Source organism: Giraffa tippelskirchi, chromosome 5, assembly GCF_054371585.1.
Source record: "Giraffa tippelskirchi isolate mGirTip1 chromosome 5, T2T-mGirTip1v1.2.pri, whole genome shotgun sequence".
Lineage (NCBI taxonomy): Eukaryota > Metazoa > Chordata > Mammalia > Artiodactyla > Giraffidae > Giraffa > Giraffa tippelskirchi.
The window spans coordinates 66,061,532-66,073,370 of NC_137279.1; the positions used below are offsets into that span (position 1 = coordinate 66,061,532).

At 38.8% G+C, this 11,839-nt stretch overlaps 1 non-coding gene across 1 annotated transcript; it reads left to right on the forward strand.

Moving 5' to 3' along the window:
- The first annotated feature begins 11,281 nt into the window (after positions 1 to 11,281).
- TRNAL-GAG (transfer RNA leucine (anticodon GAG)) lies at positions 11,282 to 11,353 on the forward strand. The gene has a single exon. It is a non-coding gene; the product is annotated as a tRNA-Leu (tRNA).
- The last annotated feature ends 486 nt before the right edge of the window (positions 11,354 to 11,839 follow it).

An 11,839-nucleotide genomic window follows, 5' to 3' on the forward strand; every position in this document is an offset into this window, starting at 1 on the left:
TCCAGGCAAGAATACTGGAGTGGGTTGCCATTTCCTTCTCCAATGCATGAAAGTGAAAAGGGAAAGTGAAGTCGCTCAGTTGTGTCCGACTCCTAGCGACCCCATGGACTGCAGCCTACCAGGCTCCTCTGTCCATGGGATTTTCCAGGCAAGAGTACTGGAGTGGGTTGCCATTGCCGTCTCCATATATACTCATAGAGAAAAGCTTTTTCAGAGCCTCAATAATTTTATTGTAGTCCAAAAATTGTCCAAAAAAATAATTACACTTCCATTTACAATAATTTTTGAGAGTCTAGAGAGACCCTAAGAATAAAAATTTTGAGAACTCTGAAGAACATTCATAGTATTATGCCACTGTCATCACCAGAGCATAGAGAGAAAACAAGATCATATAAAGGAGTGTTCTTGTTTGTTTCTTTTTAATTTTTATGGGAATATAGTCAATTTACAATACTGTGTTAGCCTCAAGTGTACAGCAAAGTGAATCAGCTACAACATACCCATATCCACCCTTTTTTGTTTTAAGATTCCTTTCCCATATAGGCCACTGCAGAGTATCAAGTAGAGTTCCCTGTGCTGCACGGTCCTTGCATGCGTGTGTGCTAAGTTCCTTCAGTCATGTACGACTCTTTGCTACCCTCTGGACTGTAGCCCACCAGGTTCCTCTGTTCATGGGATTCTCCAGATAAGAATACTGGAGTGGATTGCCATGCCCTTCTCCAGGGGATCTTCCTGACCCAAGGATCGAACCCATGTCTCCTCCATTGGCAGGAGGGTTCTTTATCACTAGCACCACCTAGGAAGCCCACAGTGGGTCTTTATTAGTTATCTATTTTATACAGTAGTGTGTATATCTCAGCCCCATTCTCTCACCCCACTCCTCTCCTCCTCACCTCCTGGCAACCACAAGTCTGTTCTCTACATCCCTGACTCTACCTCCGTTTTGCAAATGAGATCATCCATATCTTTTTTTTTTTAAGATTCCACATGTAAGCAACATCACATGACACCTGTTTTTCTGTGTCTGACCCACTTCACTCAGCATGATAATCACCAGGTCCATCCATGTTGCTGCAAGTGGTTTTCAGCGGGCATGTATTTAGCCTGGCAATTCTTTGGGTGCTTGAAATTCAGTGCCATTTTCCTCCCTGTATCTATGCCCACCGAGGCTACTTGTCTATGAGAAAAGACCTTCAAGGGATTATTGTCAGGTGATGGGGTATGATTTTTTTTTGTTGTTGTGTTGGAATAGAGTGAAGTATGAATTAGAATGTGAGAAGCTGAATGCTTTTATCACATTTTATTGCATGTGTTTTAATGAGTCCATATTGTAAAAGATTGTCAAAATAGCTTCAGTAGACTACAGTGAAAGAGGATGAAGCACCTAGCTCACCACAAATTGTGACAGCCCTTAACTTTAAAAAAATTGTACGTGTATGTGTATAATATAAAATTAACCACAATGAAATCTTTATATAATTTATATTATATCAGGATATGTTACATACTCTGAGACAGATAGATAGTATATAAATAAATCAAAAGTTAAGTCTGAAAAAGAAGAAAAATTAAGGCATTCACTTGATCAGTGTGACAACTTTCTTGATACATAAGTACCTACCTAAATGTTCATAATATAAACTAATACCTCTATATGTAATACATATATTTAAGTGGAGTTGTTCATCTCTAGTATGCCTTCAAAGTAATCATAGAAGATTATTAGAATGAATTAAAATTTTTTATTATTATGTATGCTAAATGGTTTAAAAAATATAAATACCACAGCCTTCAAGAATGAAAATTATGATGATATACCCATCAAGATGAAAGTATATTAATAAATCAATATCAACTGCTAACCAAACCCTGGCACATCCATACATAATCTATGTCATGGCAGAGGGGTAGGAAGAATACAGTAGCAAACACATCTGCCACCTTAATAAAGCAGGAGAAAAATACCTCCACCAGGCATTTTGAGTCCAAGATTTCTTAGATTCACTATTTGACATAAAATAATTCAAATGAGTATAACAGAGCAAAATACATGAAAGGAACAGGGAACATTGAAAAAGAGAAACATGTGCTCAGCATAAGGGCATAACTTACCTCTCAACCTCAAAGAAAACACAATCCAATGCTGCTGAGTCTTCCACAAACACAAAGTCATTTTTTAAAAGCAGGTGGTGGTGTGGCGGAAGGAAAGAGATTTGACTTTAATATTTAATGTTATTGGAGTTAGCAAACATTAACTCAAGACTATTTTTCTCTTTGATTTATATAAAGGTCAACCTCTGACTGAAAAATTTGAGTCGCAGGTGGGATATTTAAGTTCCTAGATGACCTCCAATGGTCATCGAAGACACATATTGGCATGAGAAACAGAGTTGTTTATATTACAAAGTATAAAATGATCAAATAACAAGAAGGATCCTGAAAATATCCTTTAAGAAGTGAAAGAAATTCCCACTTGATAAAATAAGTTGAGTGTATACAAACATTTAAATGTATATCATTAATCCTGAAATTTTAATTTTAGGAATGTATCCTAAAGGAAGAACTTGACAAGGACTCAAAAAATGTTACGAATAGGAAAGGTTATTTTAGGACTGCTTAACAACAGATTATAATGGCCAGAAATGCCTAATGTTTAAACAAAGTATTGTACATCCGTACAGTGAAATTCTAATGCAGCCATCAAGAATAATATTGATGCCACATTAATGAAAAGAAATGTGTGAGCAAAAGACTGTTGAATTAGAAAGCAAGTTAAAATCAGGGTAAAATAGCATAACTCTTGATACTATCCAGGCTAAAAGGTTATGTGGAAAATGTATAATAAGTAATCAAAGGATTAGAGATTAAGCTTTGGGTGGTGAAATTATAGATTTCTTAAATGAATTAATTTTCTACTTTATTCTAGAATAAATAAGCCTTGCTTTGTAATAATGAATATATTTTTATACAAATTTACATAGAAGGATATTGATCCATGAGATTATAATTTCACACAGAAGTTATTAACATTTTTTTCCTTATCCAACTAGTTTTATCTATAACATTCTGGGTTGTTTAGTTGCTAAGTAGAGTTTGACTCTTTTGTGACCCCATGGACTGTAGCCTGCCAGGCTCCTCTGTCCATGGGATTACTGGAATGGGTTGCCATTTCCTTCTCCAGGGTATCTTCCTGATCCAGGGATCGAACCTGAGTCTTCTGCATCAAAGGCAGATTCTTTACCGCTGAACCACCTAGGAAGTGTATCTGTAACAGATTATGCAGTTATCTCAAGACAGTCTTTCTGACTCACATGTTTTATCTTTCTCTTTGGTAAATTGAAAGACAAAGCAGTATTCAGTTCACACTTTTTTCTTACGGCTTTATTTTTCAAGTGCACATTTATTTACCAAACAAGAAAGCATGTTAAAGTTGTATTTTTTATTCTTAAATAAATGTTTTTACCTAGGTGATTTTATAATAGAGTAATAAGTCTAATTTAAATACAATACAAAATAATTGACCATTTTCTTCCACCACCATTAATTATTTAGAACATGCATTTCATCTTTTATGTGATGTGGGAAAGAATGATTTCTTGAAGGCACCTGAAAGCGACAACCAGGAGTAGTATTAGTGAAGAAAGCAGACTTTGTCAGGATTACATGTGTCTGGACAGAGAAAAACTTGCTACACCTGACTGATTATAAGGAATCTGAGCAAAAAACAGATAATCAGGATCAATTTTTCTCTAAACAGACCAGAAAGTAAGTAAATTTGACTCATGGTTTAGTAGGCTGTATTTATCCAATTTTCCATAACAATAAGGTTAAAAGTATTTATAACATTCAACTATAGAAATATAAACCAGATATCATTAGGGCCAATTCTGGCCCTCATAAATTAGTATCTTTCACTATTGTATCTTGATCCATTGTATTGATCCAGCAGGAGCTGAAATTTAAAACTAATTGCCTTTTGATTCCTTTGTTAATAGGACCCAAACCAATATGGATCACTGTCTTGATCAGAGCAGCCAATAAGCCAAACCCAATAACTTGCTCTTGCCTCCGACAGCTGGTTGAAATGCTTAATTAGTGTGCCCTAAATGCAGAAACAGAAGAGAGGCTGTACCATACAAAACCTGCCCTTAAGCTAACATCTAAATTATTTAGAATCTGCTATATTCATCAGAAGATGAAAAGCACAGCACTTTAACAGGATAACTTCAAACCAGAACTATCCAACTTGCACAAGACCGTTGTTAGACCTGGAATAAAGTGAGGCCAGAAATCCCACTAAATTTCATTTCCTTTCTCTGGCAAAGTGAGTTAACTCAATAAACTTCAGCCTTACTTTCCTTACACAGTTTCTCACTTGGCTACATGAGCTCAAAGTTGTAGAAGGAAAATATGGCAAAGTCTTCGTCACACACGTGTAACCAACACTACATCTTTAATCACATTCTCCAGAATTCTACTTGCCCATGATATGCTTTTTGAATTACAAATTACTTACCATGAGGGGAAGCAGTGAGACAATTATATCATGCAAGCTCAAAGACAATTTTCTTTGGCAGTTTCCATCTGGCACATTGCATTTGACAGTGGCAATCAGCATTCTCTTGTGTGATGTAATACACTATGACTAGTGCAATCCAGGCAAATCATCTCAAAGGAGAACGCCCCATGGGAAGTACCTTTCTTCCATGGGTAGTGAAAGTATTATAAATAAATACTAACTTCATGTTCCATGACATGAAGTAGCCCAGAGCTGTGACATGCAAATCATTTTTGTCATGTTATTTTATTTTTGTCTTTTGGCTGGTGAGAAATACGTATAAAGAAAAATTCTGGAGTTCCCTGGTGATTCAGTGGATAGGAGTCTGCCTGCCAGTGCAGAGGACATGGTCCTGGAAGATCCCACGTGCTGCGGAGCAACTGAACCCATAAATCACAACTACCGAGCCCGTGTACCCTAGAGCCTGTGCTCTGAGACCAGAGAAGCCGCTGCAATGAGAAGCCGGGGCGCCGCAGCTATAGAGAGTAGCCCCTGCTTTCTTCAACTAGAAAAAGCCTGTGAGCAGCAGCGAAGACCCTGCACAACCAAAAATAAAATAAATAAATAAATGAAAATATAAAAGATTCTAATACCATAGTTCTATCACTGTGTGCAAAATAAGTAGATCCTGAAACTCCGGCTGGGCATGGGGTTGGGGGAGGGAGAATTATTATTAATAGAAAAAAATGTGTCTGTTCAAAATATTGTATAATTTTTCAACTCAGAAACATTCTACATAATATCTCAGATAACTAGCGTCAAATTAAACTAATTGTATGTCCCTGCAACCCAAGTTTATCAAGCAAATATTTGGCTCTTCAATTTATCCATTGTTTTAGTTACTTATTTCTGTGTAACAAATTACTCCAAAATGTTGATTTACAACATTTATTATCTCACGGTTTCTCTGAATCAGGAACCCGGGCACAGCTGAACGGAGTACCTAGCTCTGAGCATCTTTTGAGGCTTTGGTCAGCTCATGGTCCCCTGGAAAGGATTCACTTCCAGCTACACTTCTGTGTTCGTTAGCAAGACTCAGATCTTAGCAGGCTGCTGGACCCGGGCCTCAGTTCCTTGACACAAGGACCTCTCCACAGAGCATCTCACCGTGCGGCAGTCAGCAGGAGAGAGTGCTAAGGATAGAGTGCTAAGAAGAGAGTGCTAGCAACACAAACAGAAGTGACTCGGACTCGAGGGGCGGGGCTTGCACAATCGTGTGACTTCTGGGAGGTAGGGCTCACTGGGGTCACCTCAGAAGCTGCCCACCACATTCACCCGCAACTTTGCTACAAAAATGAATAGTCCAGCTAAGATTTTCTATCCCTGAAATTAACACATACTAAATCATGGCCCCTTGCTAGACAGTCCCACTTAAAAGGAAAATAATTTGTTTTATAGTGAGTCCAACGGATGTAATCATCAAACAGTCCAAACTCATGTTAAAGGAGAAAGATAGCAGCTGGGCTTCCCCTGTGGCTGAGCAGTAAAGAATCTGCCTGCAACGCAGGAGATGCAGGACATGCGGATTCAATCTCTGGGTCGGGAAGATCCCCTGGAGGATAAAAAGGCCACTCACTCCAGTATTCTTACCAGGAAAATCCCACGGATGGAGGAGCCTTGTTGGCTACGTACAGTCCATGGGGTCGCAAAGACTTGAACATGACTGAACACTGAGCAAGTTAACATTGTGGTAACATGAAATAGATATCACTCTTAGAGAATTGTCCTTTGCTTTCCAGTATTTTTTTAATTAACTTTTTTAAAGTTTATTGAAGTATAGTTTTTTTTTAGCTTTTCATTTTGTATTGGGATATTGCTGACTAACAAACAATGTTGTGATAGTTTCAGGTGAACACCAAAGAGACGTATACGTGTATCCATTTTCCCCCAAACTCTGCTTCCATCCAGGCTTCCACATAACGTTTTTTTTTTGTGTGGTTCTTTTACCTGAATCATTTATGTCACGTTTCTTCCTTTCCCTGGCAAGATGATGTCAAAATTAACATTCAGTGCTGAAAGAATGGGTGACTTTTCAATGTTTGATGGTTGTCCTACACACACACCCTGCTGAAATATGCAGTATCACAGAGTTAAAAGTTCAGACTGACAACCAACTACTTCCGTGTATAACTAATAGAGCTGGAATTTCTCTATTTATTTAATAAGTATACGTAAATAATATATAAATAAAACACCAATATGTCCATATAATAATAACAAATTAATATTAAGTCCTTACAATGAGTCAAACTGTGTTCTGAATCACTTAACTACTTTATATATATATATATATATATATTGGGCTTCCTAGGTGGCAGAGTGGTAAAGAATCTGCATGCCAATGGAAGAGACTTGAGTTCAACCCCTGGGTGGGGAAGATCCCCTGGAGAAGGAAATGGCAACCCACTCCAGTATTCTTACCTAGAAAACTCAATGGACAGAGGAGCCTGGAGGGCTATAGTCCATGATATTGTAGAGAGCTGGCCATGACTGAGCAACTGAGTGTATTACATACAAACTGATGTATAGATACCTACACGTAAACTCAGGAAACCCCTATTATTTGATGGTTATTAACATTATTTATGTATTTATAGTGCAATTAGATGAAAATCACCCAACATTTTCAAAGCCTGTAGTTTCTGTCATTCCTCCTCAATCAGCATGGAGACCCACTCAGTAAAAAAGTGTCTAAAAAATTACAGTTAAGTATAAAGTGCAGCCGAGGATGAGATGGTTAGATGACATCACTGACTCAGTGGGCATGAGTTTGAGCTAACTCCAGAACATAGTGAAGGACAGGGAAGCCTGGCATGCTGCATCCATGGGGTTGCAAAGAGTCAGACATGATCAGCAACTGAACAACAACAACAATAAAGTGACCTGAATACTTTGTACTCAACCAGACTGGTTTATACATATTGTGAATTTGCTTCTTTAAAAAGAAAAACAGCATTCCTAGAGAGTTGGTTACTTTATTTCTGCTAAAGGAAATTATTTTTAAATTCCCAGAACTGTTTTTTTTTTTTTTAACCCTGAAGTTGTTTTTGTCCTCCTATCAATTCATAGATGCATCCTGGTAGAATGTATGAATGTTTTTCATTTACTTTTTCAGGTACAAAATGTATATCAATACAATATAACATATACACTAATGTGTACTGTAATAGTTTTTAAAACTTAAAGAAATAAGATAAATGCTTAATCATTAGCTCTAAATGTTAATTGAATGCTTACTATACTTAGGGTGCTCTACTAATGCTAAAAATGTGGTTTAAATTTTTCTATTTTTAAAAGTTCTAAACTTCACTGAAAACTGTAATACTAATAAGTTCATGTGTTGATTTTTTTAAATAGCAGCACTATAAGAAAAACAAAAGCTAGCCACTTGTAGATTACTGAGTCTTCTAATAAGGAAATTCAAAAAGGCATTATTTTTCCACTTGCTTTAGAGATTAGCTGGCTAGTGAATTGTTATCCAATCATAGCGTCACTTTTTCTCCTGCTATTCATAATTGTATTGTGCATATATTTTTTCTTTATAAAAGGAACCATTTTACTCTGAACATCATTTATGTTTATACAGAAGATAATTTCTACCATTACTTTCTTTTGCAAAAGTAATATATATGTGTATATATTACTGCACTCAACATTTATAGTAGTTTTCAGATTACAGAAATGATTAATTCTTCTTAGGTAAGGGAATAGTAGTAGTGTTTTCCTGCTCCTCTCAATGAAGCACTTGAAGATACACTGTAATAGATGTGACTACTTTTATGACTTTGAAGAAAGACTTCACTTTAAAGGACAAAACCAGAGAAGAACATTTCAGAGAAAGAAGAGAAATGATTCTCTAGAGAAGCTAAAGCTGCTAGTAGAGAATGTAGAATTAAGAAGAGAAAATAAATAGCTTTCCAAGATCCTGTGGGTGAATTTTATTGCAGAAGTATTTCACTTAAATATAGTATCTGCTGAAGTGAGTTGGAGATTCCCAGGTGGTGCCCTGGTAAAGAATTTGCCTGCCAACACAGGAGATGCAGGGGACACAGGTTCGATCCCTGGGTCAGGAAGATCCCCTGGAGGAGGAAATGGGAACCCACTCCAGTATTCTTGCCTGGAGAATTCCATAGACAGAGGAGCCTGGTGGGCCACAGTCCATGAGGTTGTAAAAGAGTCTGACACGACTGAGCGACTGAACACATACTGTGATCTCAGTGCCTCAGCTGAATGGAGGTCAAAGACAAAGCAGCCAAACTGCCTCTAAAATGCATGTGGAAACTCAAAGGACCTACAATAGTAAAAACATTTTGAAAAAGAAGAATATTGGATGACTTGTACTACTTGATTTCAATAGTTACCATAAAGCCACAGTCATCAAGACAGTGTGATATAGATCAATGAAACAGAATAGAAAAGAAATAAACCCTCATGTTGATGGTCAATTGATTTCTGACAACAAAGGTATCAAGGCATTCAGTGGAAGAGAAGATAGTCTTTTCAACAAATGATGCTGGGATGGCTGGATACTCTGGATACTCTGATACATGCAAAAAAACCAAACAAAAACCCAGACCTTGACCTCGCATCACCCACATGAAAATCAACCCACAATGAATCATAAAATTTAGTGTAAGAGCTAAACCTATAAAACTTCTGAAGAAAACTAGGAGAATACATCCAATGGGTGAGTTATAGGGTATGTAAATTATCATTCAATAAACTGATTGAAAAAAAAGAATTCTGTGATCCTGAAGTCAGTGCTTACAATCCAGGGTATGAGAACACCCAAGGGAACAGGATTAAACCCAGTGCCACCCTGAAACATTCATTTTATTCACTGGTAATTTAATACATTAATGTGAAACATTATTGTTTCATGAAAACAAACGTATGTGCTAGAGAAGGTAGTGAAAAATGAAAACACCCCAGATAGGAACAAAGGCCATCTATTCAGAGCTGTGTATGACAAGGGAGTCAGCCCTGATCACTTGGGTTTGGCAGAGACTCAGAGGCAGACAGGAACGGATGTGGGAAAGCTTTGTCACACAGAAAAGGGGAAGGCATCAGTTATCTCTTATTGGTGGCTGTTGCCATGGTAAAGCTGGAGGCGGATCACCTAGAAATGGGGCATCTTGCGTGATTGGTGTGGAGAGCATATTTGACTTTTTCTGGTTGGTCCTGAGGTCAAAGTTAGGGCCAAAGGAGGAACAAGTCCTCACTGTTCCAGGCTGTTTGTTGCATGGTTTGTGGTTTGGTTTCTGAGCCTGACTGCTCAAGAAACAGGTTTGGCATCCAGGCCTTGTAGGTGGGTGGGAGTTCTATTGTTATATTTGCTTGGGTCATTGGTTCTATATTCAGCCTCTCAAGAGTAAAATATAAAACCCAGCAAGCAAAAACGAAATCAACATTGCTATGAGGTCAACATTACTCCTTTTCTCCTTCTCTCTAAAGTCCCTTGCACTCCCTGCAAACAGACCTCCAGCAGTCGGTTGTAGTAGCTCTCCAGATGATCTGAAATTATATGAGATTCAAGCTGCTGTTAACACTTCTCCCAACTTTGACATGTACTTTTAGTGAAGTGGACAAAAGATTATCTTTAAAGAAAGCCCTCTTTGGGGGCTTCCTTGGTGGTCCAGTGGTTAAGAATTCGCCTTGCAATGCATGGGACACAGGTTCAATCCCTGGTCCAGGAAGATCTTCCATGCTGCAGAGCAACTAAGCCTGTGCATCACAACTATTGAGCCTGTGCTCTGCAACAAGAGAAGCCACTGCAATGAAAAGGCTGCACATCACAACCAGAGAGTAGCCCCGCTCACCACAGCCAGAGAAAGGCCTCATGCAGCAACTGAGACCAAGCACAGCCGTAAGTAAACAAATCTTAAGAATAAAAAGAAAAAGAGAAGGCCCACCTCTCGTCTCTGGTCTCTTACATTTCCTCTCTCCACGCAACAATATTAGGGGTCACACTCATGTTTTGTGACTTCTTCCATTTCAATAGCTCTGTATGATTCTGCATATCATTTTGGCGATTATTCATAATGATGGGAAGAAGAAGAGTCACCAGCAACTTCACAAGCCTGTATTTATTTAATTCCATCTTATCAGAAAAGTATCACCATGATGCCATTTTGAAAATAAGAAAAGTGAGACTCAGCGAGGTTAAATCATTTCTCCAAGGTCATCAGGCAAGTGACCCGTCAGAAATTCAGCCCCAGGGCGGGCTGTGTGGCTGCCGAGACCGGTCAGTAACCATGACATGGGTTTCCTAAAGGAGGAAGCACTGCTGTTTCTAGCTGGAGGGTTTTTTTCCCCTTGATTCAAAAGTAGTAGATCCCTTCTCCCCTCACCCCTTTGGCGTGGTGTGTGAAGGCTTCAAAATTCTGTTGTCAGCTATTTTCTGCCCTTCAAGGCACTCCTTGCACTTGGTAAACTGTGTAAAGGCAATTCTCCTCAGACTTTGAAGTAAAATTCCTGCAAGCATCTCATGGCCCCTGTTAGTAATGTTATGACAGGCAGTTTCTCAACCCTTAATGGTTCCTCTAGAACAAGTATTGATGTATAAAAATACAGATCAGAGTGTTACCGTGTCTAATTTTACTAGAGCAGTTATCTGGATTTCTGCATGTGTCATCAAAAAGTAGTGACCCAGGAAGTTTTCAGAAATCCTGGTTGTGAAGAAAGGATTTTCTCTCTTGAACATTTTCACCTCTTAACTGGGCTTCCCTGGTGGCTCAGATGGTAAAGCGTCCGCCTGAGACGCGGGAGACCCAGGTTCGATCCCTGGGTTGGGAAGATCCCCTGGAGAAGGCAACCCATTCCAGTACTCTTGCCTGGAAAATTCCATGGGTGGAGGAGCCTGGAAGGCTACAGTTCATGGGGTCGCAAAGAGTCTGACATGAGTAAGTGACTTCACTTTCACTTTTCAACTGGTGATTCTAGGGGTCCCTCCACCCCAATCCTATGAAGATAAAGGGAGGTAGGTGGGTCCGGTTACTGAAGGAGCCCTGCACTTGCTGTCATTACTGTGTGTTATACCTCGGGCCTGGCCCACACTCAGGGCTGGCCCAGCTCACTGGGATAGTGAGTCTGTGACAGGTTTCGTGAAGTCACCTGTGACTCCATGGATTATTCCTGAAGAGAAGATGTGCAACCTTGGCTACCGAGTTCCAGCAATAGTACAGGCTCTTGTCTTCTTGGTTATATGTCCATCTTACATCCTGCTTTTCTGCAGACCTAAATCTCCCACAGCGCTCTACTTGGAGGATTTTTTTTATGGGT